The sequence below is a fragment of the Schistosoma haematobium genome, chromosome 1 (assembly GCF_000699445.3).
Source record: "Schistosoma haematobium chromosome 1, whole genome shotgun sequence".
Lineage (NCBI taxonomy): Eukaryota > Metazoa > Platyhelminthes > Trematoda > Strigeidida > Schistosomatidae > Schistosoma > Schistosoma haematobium.
Genome location: NC_067196.1, coordinates 31914921 through 31928855, shown reverse-complemented (window position 1 = coordinate 31928855; position 13935 = coordinate 31914921). Strand labels below are relative to the sequence as shown.

Below are 13935 nucleotides of genomic sequence, written 5' to 3'. Positions count from 1 at the left end.
CGCATTAGTATATATAATGCAACAACCACGTTTTAGTCATTCAAATACTACTTGTTAACTAAAAGTACCTTGTACAGAACGTATGTGATCTAAATGCAGACAACTTCACTCTTTCAAGTTAAAAAAAACTCATTTTTTTCAGACCCACTAGCATACACATGAACATACACGATTGTACCTCACACAGAACCATCTGGACGGAAGTGGGAGGACATAGATGAAATCAAAACTATTTTAATCTTACTAAATATTCTGCTTTGTCCCTATGTATAATTTACTTATTTATTTAAACACATCGGCACAAGGAGGCACCAAATATATATGCGCCACATTTCGTCATTCGATTTGTTTGAGTACTGCCCGTATACTTGTGAAGAAGCGACTTACACTAAGCCACGAAACTTCTGGATTTTGGTTGTTCATCTGTTCAGATATTACAACTAGATTACTATTTATCGTAAACAATACAGTAAATGCCCAATTTATTTGGAAATATTAGTCAAACCTTGGCATCGATATTTACAAATTATTCATTTTCGTTCTTCAGTTGTAACTGTACTGTGATTTGTCTAAAATTAGTACCTATGATTTGCAGAAAATAGAAGTGAACTCGTTTTGTTTAGAATTCACTTATTAAAGTTGTGCAAGAAAAGACAGCACAGGTCCATAGTGTTGAAGAAGTGTGTAAAAAATAAGTGCTCTCTCGGTCTAGAGAACCTATAGTCAATGGAACACTAATTCTGTGACAAATTCAAAATGAATGTTAGAAATCATCACAGTATCAGTTATCAGGATAACTCGCAAATTCCTTTGTTTGTTATACACTGGACCATGAAATAAGTAATGGTTGTTTATAAATATAAAAAGTGAATGCATGCTAGTAACCCTAACTGTTGACATAAATGCTATATGATAAACCTTGATATTGATCTTTGTGAATCGAGTTTGAAGAGTGCATGTTGAGAAAAAAATGTAAAAATCAGTATCAGTAAACCAACCTAGCTTACCTGTCATCTATACACATATTAGAAACTCAGTAATTTTTTTATGCGAACTTTCCGCACTCCAAAACACTTTATTCAGATGTTTAAAAATATTGGTCAATTTTGATAACCAGGTATATTTGTGGAATTAATGCTCGATGTACTTTTGTTGTGAGACTTGAAAGTTAGCTTATATATATAATTAGTTTAGTCAGACCAGTAAACGTTTGATCCGTTTACTTGATATCAGCGAATACACTGGTTAAAACGTTGGTAATATTGAGAAATGTAGTAAAAATGGAGTACTTGATCTCAACATGTGTAGATTTTGTTGAAACGTTAAAATTGTTTTGATAATCTGCGGGATCAACTAAGTAATCTGATGATAGTTCCCTCAAAATTACTATAAATCTATTTTTTTACAATGAACCAGAACATACTAATGATTATAATTATAACTGTCCATATTTTAATACTAAACGCCTTCAGTGTTGAATGGAAGAAACTTTTAACAATAGTGATTTTGATAATCACATCTTATTTTTTAGAAAAATTCAGAATAAGTGTTTATGGGTTGCAAAATGAAGAATTGTACTGTTTAGTAATATACTTTTGGTAGAAGTCCTACCTCAGGTTTGTGCTGATGTTATCCAGAATTACGGTGAAAGCTCCACAGCCAAACCATCCAGCTCAGAGAACAAGACTACATCAAAATTTTAATCCTTAATGACCTGAGTTTTACCTGGTATAGAAGGGTGGGTTTAGTGGGTATGATAAGTAAGCAATAGTAAGGTTAGACGGATGGTATTAGGGAATGGTGGTAAATAAGTTGATGAGGTTGTAAATCTTCATCGACTGAGATGGTTGAGCCACGTGTTGGCGTATGCCTGAACACCGATTACCACGACGCGCAATGCTGATTGAAGGAAAGTTTATTATTATTTATTTATTTTAACACAAAGATATTGGTACAAGGAGGCACCAAATACATATGCGCCACACAAATCCCATTCGATATGTGTGAGGGCTGTGATACTGCCCGGGTGCCCAAACCGAAGGAAAGTTAGGGGCGGCCAGAGCAAAACATGGCATCAGTCATTGTGGTCACTAACTTCTGGTCTTATCCATGTCGTTAGAAGCGGACTACTTGGTTGGGATCCGCGTGACAATCGTAGCCAATGGTTGGAGACTGAATGACATGGCTCAGAATCGACCACAATGAAGTAGATGTATACACTCTCTGTCTGCACTTTTACCATGAAATTAAAATTACTTTATACCTTGATTTCTACTAACTAATTCTTTCTCCCTGTATCATGTCCTTATATGAAATCTTTTACATATTACCACCATTAAATTAACTGCTTCTATGAATTTGTTATTCATCTTGTTGTGCTGATGAGGTGTGGCAACTTGGGCAGATGCATATATGTGCCTCGCCCTACGTTGCAGATAACTGACTGATTACCAGGCACTTTTTATGCTAGATTCCAACTTAAACTTGATAACTGATGGATAAAGACAATATCCAACAGTGGTTTGACCTATTAAGTCGATGAAAGTTAAGAACTTGAACCATATGAAATTATGGCAAATGACTTCCGATCTAAAAGTTACTTGACATGAACAATCAGATAAATTCGCCATACCACTGTCATTTACCAAAACGTAACTTCTCAATATAAAATATTATAGAGGTTAGAGCATATGAAGTGAAGGGGCTTTTGTTCGAGCCCACTTTTTTAAGTTGACTCAAATGAAACAAGTAAATGGTAATTAATCTCCAACTACCTGTCTAGTCAGTCAAGTCGAACAACCTACGTTTATTTTCTACTAATCAACTTGATGTAACTCAGCAACCACAAACAGGTTTATTTACTTCGCTACCAAGAAGACTAAAATGAATTAGGTAGTTTTGGACTACAAATGAAACAGCCGAGTTGACTTTTATGTATCGGATCACTGATGAAATGAGTTCTGGAAATGATAAGGTAGTTGAGTAAATATTTTTTGTTACACAAGAAATGCATTTCGTCAGAACATTGAAGTTCTCGTATCATGATCGCGATAATGAGGATATTATCTGCTATAAATCAAACATACAACCAGACTACTTTGAAGAAACTTGAATTGACATCATGGCTTATACACGCTTGTATGGTAGAAATAATAGTAAATACTCATAAATAAAGAATAACAATTCACAGGGCACCAACTAGCGAAAGGATATAGCTTAACATATGCAAAATATTAGGGTTCTGAACATATCCTTTCCGATGAACCAGTCTGAGTTATATGAAGAATCATGAAAGGTTATAACTATTATGTAGTGCAGGTAGGAATTAAGTAAACACCTCCCAAGGCAACAAAATAAGCGAACTGTGGCGAAATTTCGGGGAAATCATCAAGTCGGTGGGAATATGTACAACAATGCGTCAAAACGTCATTTCTTCCTGACCCAGGTAAAACAGAGTAATTCCCCTATTGAGGAGGAGTATATCGAAACTAACCCTTTTACCTTCCTCAAAATTAACACCGAATTGTTTACAGCTATTGGCTGTATCTAGCAGCCATTATGATGTAAAGTTATTCACTGAGAAAAACTAATAGGATAAAGATACTGTGAAACTTGATAATTAATAGCTTTGTCTACTCCAGGTAGGTATACAAGCAATTTATTAAAAAATAACGAGTCAAACGGGAAAACAGACAGCTACCAATAAACAGATACCTATAGTCGCGGGAAATAAAAAGCCTCCGAGTTGGATTAGTAAAACTAATTTCACGTTGTTCTACAGAACCACTTTGTTTATATTGTGGAATAATTGTGATTTTTTATCATCTACTCATTTATTATTCAGCCTTCAATAGTCGTATAAAATTGTTCGGAAACAGACTACATAAAAAAGACTCTACATTGGTTAAGTCATTCACCGTCATTGTTAGAGGTTATTGTAGAACATTACTATTTTTATTTTTAATGGCTTTATTCAATATTATATTTTGGTACAATATGGAATTCTCAGTGCAATTAATAAAAAGCATTAACCTTTAACGTTTTATCCTACGACTTTCAAGTTTCCACTGAATATGGTCATTGCTCGACTGAAATTGACGACATTGAAAATATCCAGTTCCGTTTTCCAGTGTAGCTATGAATCGTTCGTGACTGATCACGCCCACTGTGCTGCAAACCACTGTCAGAACGGTGAAGAGCAACAGGAACCTTGCTTCAATTAATAAACATCAAAGACTTTTCGTTAATAGACTTTTGTACAAAAGATATTTGTGGGTGACAGACGATCGTTAGAAATCGTGTCATTCCTGGTAGTGTAATGAGACAATGGAAATGTCTCGATTAGTATTTGCGTCAGCGGGCTGTAGTAATAGTTTAAGGATAGACGGACTTTGTCACCCATCGTCCGAAGAAGGCACGGGCCATTGTTTTAGCAGTAATGTCCTTGATGGGTACTGTTTCTGGCCGTCGCGTGAAACGATCTGCACACGTTAAGGTGTAAGAGTATCCATTTTAGTCTCGTAAGAGTACTAAGAAATCGATATGAACGCGGTCGAGACAGATATCGAGAGTTTTGAAAGGACACAGGAACATTTGTTGCGTCTAATAACTTTAGATCTCTGGCAGCTTGCACAGAAGCGTGCCCACTCCATCATACTAGGCCAACGAAACCGATCGGACGGTTTTAACGTTAACGCTATTATCATCCTCTAAATTAGTCAAATCACCCTTTTTTAACAGTGAAGATGCCGTAAGTTTTGGAGTTTGACAGCACTTAAACCAGTAACACCTATAATTGAATCGTGCCCACCCAGTGAAATCAAAAGTTAGAAGCAAGGACGTTCGGAGATATATTTGATAGGTTATCAATATATCAAGAAGTGACTGATCTAAACTGACTAGCGGCTGCAGGAGAAGTGGAGCACGGCGTTCCCACTCGTGATCTGGTGCGGATGCGTGACCGGACGCCTTCAGCTTGGTGAGTTAATTAAAACTAATGTGGTTAGCCTCAAACGTCGATTTATTTACCGCCACAACAGTATCTAGACCAAGATCATATTCCAAACTGGTGATGACCTTGCATGAGAGTGTCCCTTTAATCTATATTTACTCCACTACCTTCAGGTAAATGTAGACTCAAATTATAATTATTATCGCTACGCTTTATTTCGAGTTTATGTTGTAAAAGGAAATGCCTGGACATTCGACTTATTAGTTTTACGACCACTTACTTCTCTCTACTGCAGAATATGCGGTCTATTCTGGCTATTTTCATCTTCATCTTCTTTTACCTCCCATGCATAAAGTTTGACTGTGACTGTAACGCTATCTAATTGTGATTAATTAGAACTTCTTCAATAATGAGTAGATTATCAATACTCTGGATTAGTTGCATCCTCATCAAGTATGTAAACTGGTGTGTATTTTATAATTATTTCAAGAAAATATTTTTTCATTATTATTTACACTTCTGTCCTTTTTTATGCATGATTTTTTTACGTTTTAGGTGTAAGGCCACTCGGGTCACTGAACGTTGGGGGGTGAATTTATCCGCAACGCAACCATGTAAACTTAATGTATCGCACAGCGTCATCTGTGTGTTCAAGCAACCACAGATTTTGTCATTTCATAATGTATTTTTAATTAAATAACTAGATTATGTTGTTAATTTTGCTCTGTTTTTAGTTTTTATTCGCCACGTCTGACTGCGTTACACTGTACGTTCATTGCACGCTGGGATGTTAACCCAAGTCATAGTGATTTTAATCACATAGTTTATTGTTTCCAGATAGACCGTCAGTGCATAATGTTACTGAAGAAAGGTTTGTTGTACTGTAAACTATGTTTCTATGAACAACTGACTGTCTTCAGTCGGAAAGCAATATATATATATATATATATATATATATCCTTCGTCTTCTATAAGGTAAGTTCAACTGGCCTATGTTTCGTGTATTGATTTTATCGGCTTAATTACGTCCATTTAAATACTTTGAGCAACATGTCTGTGCAAATGAAACAATAACTATGACACTTGCTTAGTTTAGTATTCTTCGTTGTTGTATAATTCAGTTTAGCTGAAAGAATTATGGTATACTTAAGTATAGTAACTCCGCCTGAAGTCCCTCCGGGGGCTACTGCCGGTCCCAAGCCCGGATAAAGGAGGAGGGTTCGCATGGGGTTAGCATCCCTATCCCGTAGACAACTAACTCGCTAAAAAAACGCTAACCAGAAAAAATTATTCAAACCTTTTAAACTCTGCCCTGGGAGTCAGAAGATCTTCATTTAGAAGAATTATGACGCCTCATGATGAAAGCCGAATCCCTTCGGAAGTTACGAGGCCGATGCCCCTTCTGACAACCAGAGCGACCATTTATTTAGGTACATGGAATGTTCGTACAATGTGGGACACCGGAAGAGCCTTCCAGATTGCTGCAGAAATGAGAAGATACAACTTAGAGGTACTTGGAGTCAGTGAAACACATTGGACACAAGTTGGACAACAACGACTAACTACAGGAGAGCTCCTGTTATACTCCGGTCATGAAGAAGAAAATGCCCCACATACACAAGGAGTTGCATTGATGCTGTCCAAACAAGCGCAAAATGCACTTATAGGATGGGAATCTCATGGACCAAGGATCATCAAAGCCTCGTTTAAAACAAAGAAAGAGGGCGTTTCAATGAACATCATCCAATGCTATGCGCCTACCAACGACTACAATGAAGACGCTAAAGATCAATTCTACGATAGGCTGCAGTCAATCATCGAGAAGTGCCCAACAAAGGACCTGACCATTCTGATGGGAGATTTCAACGCCAAGGTTGGAACGGACAACACTGGATATGAAGACATCATGGGACGACAGGGACTGGGAGACAGAAACGAAAATGGTGAGAGATTTGCAAACCTATGTGCCTTCAATAAACTGGTCATAGGCGGCACCATATTCCCACATAAACGCATACACAAAACCAGATGGACTTCACCGGATCACTCTACACAAAACCAAATCGACCATATTTGCATCAACAAAACGTTCAGGAGGACTACAGAGGACGTGAGAACCAAGAGAGGAGCTGATATAGCATCAGATCATCACTTGCTGGTCGCCAAGATGAAATTGAAACTCAAGAAGCACTGGACAATGGGGCGGACAATATCACAAAAGTTCAGTACGGCCTTTCTTCGGGATACTGACAAACTCAACAAATTCAAGATAGTCCTCAGCAACAAGTTCCAGACCTTTCATGATCTACTCAACGGAGAAGGAACTACTGCGGAGAGCAACTGGAAGGGGATCAAAGAGGTAATCACTTCAACACGTCATGAGGTCCTGAATCACAAGAAGCATCATCACAAGGAATGGATCACTGTTGATACACTGGATAAGATTCAAGAAAGAAGGAACAAGAAAGCAGCAATCAATACCAGCCGAACAAGAGCAGAAAAAGCCAAGGCACAAGCTGAATACACAGATGTAAACAAACAAGAGAAGAGCAGCATTAGAACTGACAAACTTAAATATGTGGAAGATTTAACAATGACGGCAGAAAACGCTGCGAGAGAAGGAAACAGGAGACAACTGTATGACATAACAAAGAAACTCTCTGGAAATCGTCGCAAACCAGAACGACCAGTGAAAAGCAAGGAAGGCGAGGTAATCACCAATATTGAAGAACGACGAAACAGGTGGGTGGAACACTTCAAAGAACTCTCGAATCAACCAGTCCCACTGAATCCACCCAACATCGAAGCAGCACCCACGGACCTCCTAATCGATGTTGGCCCACCAACAATTGAAGAAATCAACACGGCCATCAGTCAAACCAATAGCAGCAACGCAGCGGGACCAGACAACATTCCAGCAGAGGCACTGAAAGCAGACATGGCAGTAACTGCAAAGATACTTCACATTCTCTTCAGCAAGGTCTGGGATGAAAAACACGTACCAACAAACTGGAAAGAAGGACACCTGATCAAGATACCAAAGAAAGGCGATCTCAGCAAGTGTGAGAACTAGGGAGGCATCACTCCTCTCTGAACACCAGGAAACGTCTTCAACAGGATATTGTTAGGCAAAATGAAGGACTCCGTGGACGCCCAACTTCGAGACCGTGTACAGACCAAACAGCAACTCTATGGATCATTGTGGAACAATCTATTGAATGGAATTCATCACTTTGTATCAACTTCATTGACTACGAGAAAGCATTTGATAGTGTGGACAGGACAACAATATGGAGGCTTCTTCGACAATACAGCGTGCCTGAGAAGATAGTCAATATCATACAGAGTTTATATGATGGATTACACTGCAAAATCGTGCATGGAGGTTAGTTGACAAAGTCGTTCGAAGTGAAGACCGGTGTCAAGCAAGGTTGTTTACTCTCACCCTTTCTCTTTCTCCTGGTGATCAACTGGATCATGAAGACACCAACATCTGGGGGGAGGCATGGGATACAGTGGACAACTAGAATGCAACTGGGAGGTCTAGACTTCGCAGATGATCTGGCTCTTCTATCGCACACGCAACAAAAAATGCAGGAGAAGACGACCAGTGTAGCAGCAGCCTCAACAGCAGTAGGTCTCAACATACACGAAAGGAAAAGCAAGATTCTCCGATACAACACAGCATGCACCAATCAAATCACACTTGGTGAAGAAGCTTTAGAAGATGTAAAAACCTTTATATATCTGGGCAGCATGATTGATGGACACGGTGGATCTGATGCAGATGTGAAGGCGCGGATCGGCAAAGCAAGAGCAGCATATTTACAACTGAAGAATATCTGGAACTCAAAACAACTGTCAACCAACACCACGGTCAGCACTTTCAATACACATGTCAAAACAGTTCTGCTGTATGAGGGGCGGAAACTTGGAGAACTACGAAAGCCATCATCCAGAAGATACAAGTGTTCATTAACAGTTGTCTATGCAAAATACTTCGGATCCGTTGGCCAGACAATATCAGCAACAAACTACTGTGAGAGAGAACAAACCAGATCCCAGTGGAGGAAGAAATCAGAAAGAAGCGCTGGATGTGGATAGGACACACATTGAGGAAAGCAACCAACTATGTCACAAGGCAAGCCTTCACATGTAATCCTCAAGACCAAAGGAGAAGTGGAAGACGAAAGAACACATTACGAGAAATGGAAAGAGACACGAGAAGAATGAACAACAATTGGATAGAACTAGAAAGGAAGGCCCAGGACAGAGTGGGTTGGAGAATGCTGGTCGGCGGCCTGTGCTCCATTGTGAGTAACAGGCGTAAGTAAGTAAGTATAGTGCTTGGAGCCTGTAACGAAACAGATCAGTTTAGTAAGTAGAGCTGCCTGTTCCTAATGAGTGTACTGATTCAGATCAGTCTGATTAAAAATAGGAAAAAACGTGCCTTTAATGCTGTTGCTGTCATACATTATAAGATGGCGATAAGTGTGTTTGTTGTTTATTTCTAGACTGTACATCTATCACTGACCATATTTCATGATCACTGTCATTAAACAATTTCCCCAGCAATAACATCCGTAGCAAGATAGCTAAGCATCTGAGGTTTTAGTTGCCCGCAAACAGCAGTATACAGTCTTAGAAGATGAGTGTTCTGTGTCTCAATTAAATGCAGCTGGCCTTGGACAAATGTTAAGAATCTTTTTGACAACTGAGACTTTTAGTTTATCAGGCACTAATTCTGCTTGTATGTCTTCCTGTTAAACTAGACACAGATGCATGGGAATACTTAAATGGGAGCAAAATAATAAAAGCATTGCGATACGGTACTAAGCCCATGTTATGCTTTGCACCTTATCTAATATTCATGAACTCAAGATAAATCACAACTGCATGTGATTTGGCTATTTATATATTCCACATTCCTGACTAAATTCCTTTGGAATGCAACAGGAGTGAGCCTTCACAGATCCTAAAAACTGTTTCTTCCCTAGAACTATGGCCCTATGGAACTGTTTACGGGAGGACCAACTAACAGCAGATTATAAAAAGGATGCTGGATGTCTATTTTAGTCTCACAACCACTTCTAGTATTTTTTTGACTTCTTTTACTCTTTCGTTTGGAAAAAAACAACAAAAACTGCAGCTTAACATTACTAATACAACTTTTAAACGGGAACTTGGTTTAAACCTTTGTTTGATATTCGATTCTTAATGAAAATTCTTGAATAAATTTTTGAATCTAATGCTACTTTGTTTTATGTACTTAATCGTTGCGAGAAACTTGTGATAAGCGAGCCTCTCAGCACCTAGTTCATGTGTTCGAATGGTTGTGGACTGAATAGAAACTTTCGCTTAACAGGCTTCCGTGTCTAGTAGCAGGGGATCACCAAAACCTCCAGGCAGGAAACTAGGTATGTTAACAATAAAAGAGGAAAAAGAAATTGGTAAATCATAGTATGATACTATCCCTAATCCTAAAGAATAAATTCAGTTGCCTCACAAAGGACTCCTGGGACGTCGCTTGAACTAGATCAGCGGGCAGCGAATTCCAGCATTTGACAACTCCTAAGGAGTAGAAGTTGTGACTACAGTCTGTTCTGCTATGTTGTGTCTCTAGTTTCTGGATGTTACCCCTTAGGTTAGTGTTGAGACTAAGCTTAAGCAGGTGTTTAAGAGAATGTCAAGAAGTGTTAAGGATCCTGTAAGCCATTAGAAGGTCACCTCTAAGACGTTTATACTCTAATGGGTAGAGGTTAAGTGATTGGAGGCGCTCTTCATAAGGTGATTTGGTGCATATCTTCGTCATTTTCTTGGGAAACCTACAGACTCAGGTCCTCTCACAACTTATTCTAGCCACCATGAGCTGCCACGGCAGCTGATGTATGGACACGCGCTACACATCCTAACCGTCCCTGCATCTAATCTCATAGCTTCTTATTCAAATGTCATATGACAAGCAAGTGATGCCTCTAACGACACTAATGGAACACGAGTAACTCAAAGGCACCCTGTATGGTACCTTACATTGGTCTACGCACTCACTTAGCTCTTTAGTGAGAATATTACTACAGTCCTGCTAAATATCCCATGAACCCCCTACCTCCATCAAAACAAATAAGTCTGTATTTGCTTCATATAGCAATTTTATTTTTCAGAAGTAGGATATAACAGTTAGAATTGGAGTAAAATGGCAGTATACAGCAGATGCACGTGGTACATGTCTTCATCGATTAACTGAAATAGAGAATACGGATATTAGCTTAACGGGCTTATTTAGAAAGACTAGTGTCTACCTTGAACTTACTGAGTGAGAAAGTTATACTGGGATAATGAATAATGTAGGAATCTAGTCAACCAGGGTGTACGAAGCACTCAAACTGGAAGACAGTTGTCCAAAAATAATTCGAATATGAAGGTGAAAATTTGCAGGTACTTTTCATCGTAAGGGTGAACATATTAGGTACCGGCTGACGTCATACCGTAAAAAAACAGGTTTGCGAGTGGTGAAATATGATCTATAAAACAGTTAGCTTAATAACAGTTAATTACCTTTTTACTCCCTGATCATGACCCTTCGGCTTCCTTTTATGGCCAAAACAGCAAACATACACCACACACTGATAGCAGATTTCCGGCTTTTCAATGTTAAGCTTGCTTTAACGCACTACGTAACGAGTACAAACTTTCTGTTACTGCTATATGGCATATTTTTTATAACAAACCCTCTGCAATAGATTGGTAGTATCTGTGACTTCGTCTATGATTGTCGGAAGTCTGGGTCCTTTCGAAAACAATGCTGATATCTCCTACTGCTGGGCAATCGGTATTAGTTTGACTCGTTGGCGGGATAGTGTTGTCCATAATACTGAAGAAAATTAAAAACCGGAGATTGTTTCCTTTCATTTTGCCGATTACATCATAAAGGACAGTTAGGAACGAACATGCGGACAGTTAGTCACAGGCGGCAGCAACAATTATTTTAGCTAAAAAACGAACTTCGGCTTTGGATATCTAGAAAACAAGTCAATACAAAACCGATTACCATTTTAAAACATAAGACTAGGCAGCTTGGCTGAAGAAATACATTGACTTGAGTAGAGGCAGCAAAAACTCAAAAAACAATGCTGATTCGAAGTAAATTTCACACCAACATATAGAACATTACACTAACTGCGGCATTTTAGCACACTGAAACATTAAATTACATAGCTACACGAAAGAAATAGCTGAAAGTAGCACAGAACGAAGAAAACCGAACGCAATTGCTTACAAAGATGGCGGATGTAATAATTCACGTCCCATTCTGATTGGTTGCTAAGCTGAAGGGCACATTTACGAAATTGAGCTGCGTTTAATTGCAGCCTCGTTGGGTAGTTCATCAATTTTCGTCAAGATCAGGGACAACCAACACTCATCAGTTAACTGCGCATCGTGGCCTGACTCGTGCGGCTGTGGTCGCATTCTGTTTCTTGTAAATACCCCTGCTGACAGAGTCCTGCAGTAACGTCATCTGTGTTGCGTGATTGGTAGTCTGTGGAATTATGGTCTACTATGGTATTAATACTGCTCTACTAATAGACCTGATCCTAAAACTGTGTATTTGTCATGATGTAACTGCCTAATCTATAAGATCTTAAGTGGAAGTCACATCATTGTCTACACTGACTCATCGTATCGTAACAATCACCAACACATAATGGAGAACAAGCCTAGGCTGGAGATAGAACCATATATTTAATATGAATAAAAGATATAAGATAACATTCAACAGAGATCACGCCTGCAAGTCTGAGCCATGCCATCCGACCAATTCGAATTAATTCAATTCATTCTTCCCGCATTCTCCATTGTTGGGTTTTTCTCCGCGTCTCCACTGTCTCGTGTTCAGCTTTGAGGATTGTGTAGTTAGGGCCCTATGCTACTACAGGCCTACACGAGTTAGACGGGAATGATGACCAACCAGCTCACGATGTAGTCACACCGATCGTGGGTTATCCTTTCTTCTTGTCCGGGTAATATGACTTCTTTGATGACCGAACAACACGAATGACCTTATTAAAGAAATATACTGGTAAGAGTAGGTACGGTGAAATTTCATACATATTCGTATGCCTACTCGACCTATTAGTTCTCTCTCTTACAATTTATTCACTAACCGGATGACATCTAAGCATGATTCTGCTATGTTCAGACAATTGTTAAAGAGCATATCCACATTCTGAGTCTTCTTAGCTCTGATGATGTCACAGGTATTCAGTGTTTGGCAACGCTTCTACCAGTAACACCTTCTAATGTATTTCGTTCCCACCCAGAGAAATCAAAAGTCAGCATCCAATGTCGAAAACTTACAGAGCTATTTATTTTCGGGATTTATCTACCGCTACAGCTCTTAAACCCTCCTCCTGTACATTTGAACTAACTGAAGACTAACTTCCATACCTAGCAAAGGCTTCTGATGAAAAAACTTTTTTTCTGAACCCCACTGTAATTGGAATTCTAAATGGTGTTTGTATCGTAAGACCTTCCAGACGTCAAAACTATGGTGTTTTCTTAGTACAAAATCTACTACTTCAGAAACAGTTCATCGTCTATGAAATGTAATGCCTACATGAAACGAGGAAAATTTTGTCCGTTTTGGATAAATTTTGGGGAAGCCGCAGCGGAAAACTTTCCCGAAATGTGTAATGCGGCGTCGAGTCACGTTTGACTATGATCACCACTACAACAAGACTGCGTATGAGGACAGGCCAAACCTCCGAGTAAACCAGAAATCAGAAGGCGATTGAAGGTTGTAGCAAGATATATTTGTTGGCGATCTCGTGGTATCGAAAGAATAGCGAGATCGTGCCAAAGGAGTATAAGTGGAACTACTGAGCGAACGTAAGTTCATACAAGGTCACAAGCGACGGAAGATTGTACGTTCTTAGTACAGTTAAACGAAAAAGTACAGTAAAACAATCCCTGGCACAATTGGTTAT

At 39.0% G+C, this 13935-nt stretch overlaps 1 protein-coding gene across 1 annotated transcript in view; it reads right to left on the bottom strand.

Moving 5' to 3' along the window:
* Nucleotides 1-3794, bottom strand: part of MS3_00007617 (uncharacterized protein) — a 36809-nt gene extending 33015 nt beyond the window's left edge. Inside the window, exon 1 of the mRNA XM_051215935.1 lies at nt 3715-3794. The gene's annotated coding sequence lies outside the window, so the exon portion shown is untranslated. The remainder of the gene's footprint in view (nt 1-3714) is intronic.
* Between the last annotated feature and the right edge of the window lie 10141 nt (nt 3795-13935).